General features: G+C 33.1%; 1 pseudogene; it reads left to right on the top strand.

The window, feature by feature from the left end:
- The first annotated feature begins 368 nt into the window (after positions 1–368).
- LOC105617862 overlaps positions 369–3,069 on the top strand; it is a 9,744-nt pseudogene continuing 7,043 nt past the window's right edge.

Below are 3,069 nucleotides of genomic sequence, written 5' to 3'. Positions count from 1 at the left end.
TTTATCTCTTACTCATTCCATAAAGCTCCTATCTCTATTTCCTATAGTTTTGCTACATCTCTCCACCCCTTCTCCCTCTATTTCCATTCTTCCTAGTTCCCCTATTCTTATATTTAGATCCTTTCCTACGATTAAATTTCCTTCTCCTTCCCTTATACATCCTTCCATCTTTTCCTCCAAATTTTTCCCTCTTGTTCTCCATAAATTGAGATAACTCTATTCTTTTTTTATTTATTACTAAATCCGTACTTATTATACCTTCTCCCTCCTTTTGTATTAGCCTATCTTCTTGAGCTTCCAGTCATTTCTTTTCTCTATTATAAAATTATCGCCATTAGCCATACCTCGCCTCTCTTTCCTCCTTGCAAATGATACCATTGGTATGTATTCTTGACAATAAACTCTTCTTGACAATAAACCCTTTAAACTCTTCCAATCCTTTTCCTCTATCCATGTTTCACATAGGCTGATAAAGTCAAAATTTTTCATATATCTCTAAAAATCTATATCTTTATTCCATATCTCTGCACAATTCCAAAACATATCCCTTTCCCCTTTCCTTTTATTATCCTTATTCCTTCTCTCCTTTCTCCTATATACTCTATTTTCCTTTATTTTTCCGTTCCTTCTTACCTTTTCCCTTATATATTTTCTTTTTCTCTTTCTTTTGTTGTTATCCCCTCTTTTACCTGTTTCCTCTTTGATCCTTGTTTTTCTCTCCTTCTCTTTTATCTCTCCTTCTTGGCTCAGTCAAAATTCTTCTTCACTCCATTCCTAGCATTATTATTTCCCTCGTTCTCTCCTACATTTCTTTTATTTCTCTCCACCTCTTCTTTTTCCATCCCTTCCACACTCCTTCCATTCTCACTCTTCCTAATCCTACTTTTACCTCCTTTCCCTTGCCTCTTTGCTCCTTTGCGCATCTAGTCATTTTTTCTTGAATTTTCCTTTCCCCCTGCTTAAGTCATTTTCTATAAATATTCTCTGCCCTTTTAATTTATGCTTATTTTCCACGGTTTTCTTTTTTTTCTTCTCCCTCTACTTTAACTACATATACACTACCACTCTCTCTAACCGCAACTATATTACATTCAATCTCTAACCTTTCTTTTATCCATTCTTTTACCCATACTTCTCTTCTTCTCTGCCCCTTTTCCCTACGTTTTGATTCTATATTTATCCCTTTTATGACAAAGTTCAGTCTCCTTTCCTCTCTTTTGCTATTTACTTATCTTTTCAGTGTATTGACCTCTCTTAACTCAGCCCTCCTCCCCTTATTAATAGTCAACCCTGCCCCTGTATACGTGCTGTACCTTCCTCTGTCACTTACCTCATTCCTGGCCTCTTCCTATTCACTCTCTTCTCTCCTATTGCTCTCTGTTCTTTCCCTAAACTCTCCCTCTAATTGCTTTAACCTCCAACTCTCTGTTAATTCCCTTACTCTAACTTCTGCTTCTTCCATTTGCTTCATCCATTCTTCCTTCAGATTTTTTATTTTTCTTTCCACGCAACTGTATACTTCCCTTTTTATCTCTTTAATTTCTCTTTCTAGCCAGCTCTGTATTTCCTTTTCATATCTTCTATCCTCGTCTCTGCAATTTCTTACAATTCTTCTTTCATCCTATCCACCTTTTTCCCTAGTATTCGAATGTTTCTTTTTTTCCTCAGTTAGCTTTTTTTATCTTGCTTCCTGTTTCGCTTTGGTTCCTCTACCTGTCCCCCCACTGGCTCCTTTCCTGCCATAACCTCTTTCGCCACGCTCTCTCGCCTATCTTCTATTATCTATCAGATTATCTATCGCCTACCTCTCCCTCCACTCTCTCGGTTTTCTTATTTTTCGTGGAGTCACACGTCCTAATCTAATTATTCGCAAATAAATACTCGCCTATTATTCGCTGTTCTTCTCACACACTCTTCGCAACGCTTGCACTCTTATTCACGCCACTTAACTAAGTCTCGAAAACAATGTTTGAAAATTGAAAAATTAAATATTGCGAGACGTAGGAGTAAATTCTAAAATAAAATGGGACAATTCCATTCTATAAATTGAATCAGGATCACGTTGAGCTTCTGTTTAATTGCATTATATCAAAGGGAGATAGCAGTAATAACCTAACAGCTCGGCAATTTCAAGCTGCGATGAAAAAGATATTAGTTTTTTCATTGTGAATTAAGAAATGTTTCGATTGGAAATAAAGCTTAGAAGAGATTTCTATTCTACATGTATCATCTTTTAATAAAAATATTAATTCAAAAGATGTTATTTAATAATCAAGTGGATTAAATCGGTTAGAAGATGATAGAGTTGTAACGGATAATGCCATAAACGATTATGATACACTAGATTTAACACATTTATCTGAATTTGCAAGCCAAGTGACAATGTATAGCTGTGGTCAAAGTCTCACTACAAATGCTTTGAAGCATTTGATGAACCAATTAGAAGAAAGAATTTTACAAACTGACCAGTTAAAAAATGCTTCAAAGCGTTTGCAGCATCGCGTTAACCGTACCTTATATCGCTAGATATGTTGTCGTGCAATTACAAAAAACTATTTTATGCAATCATTGTATAGAAGCATTGAAATCAAATAAAATCATATATAGCGACAGTTTAATTGCTTATAAAGATAGATTAACATATTCATCTAATGATGTAATAACAATTTGTCATACATGTGAAAAAATTATTAGAAATGCATTATGTGAAAGTGGTGAGAAATATATGAATAAACAATTTATCATTTCCTACTTAACAATTAGTTTTAAACAGTCTCATTAAAAGCAAATTATTTATAAATTTAGAAAGTCATACATCTGATAAAGTGCATTGGATAACCATATTGTTCATTTATTACGTTTAATAAATACGTATGTAATAAATATATTAAAATACGATTACATTTTATTACGGAACAAGCTGTAAATAAGTCGATAAATATGCGACATGTGTTTAATAAATAAATTAATAATTAATAAATTAATTAATTTTATTCGAAGATCAGTAAATTGTATGTACGCACACGATATGTATATATATATATATATATATATATATATATATATATA

Source organism: Atta cephalotes, assembly GCF_000143395.1.
Source record: "Atta cephalotes unplaced genomic scaffold scaffold00014, whole genome shotgun sequence".
NCBI classification, from domain to species: Eukaryota; Metazoa; Arthropoda; class Insecta; order Hymenoptera; family Formicidae; genus Atta; species Atta cephalotes.
This window is presented reverse-complemented; position numbering and strand designations above follow the sequence as displayed.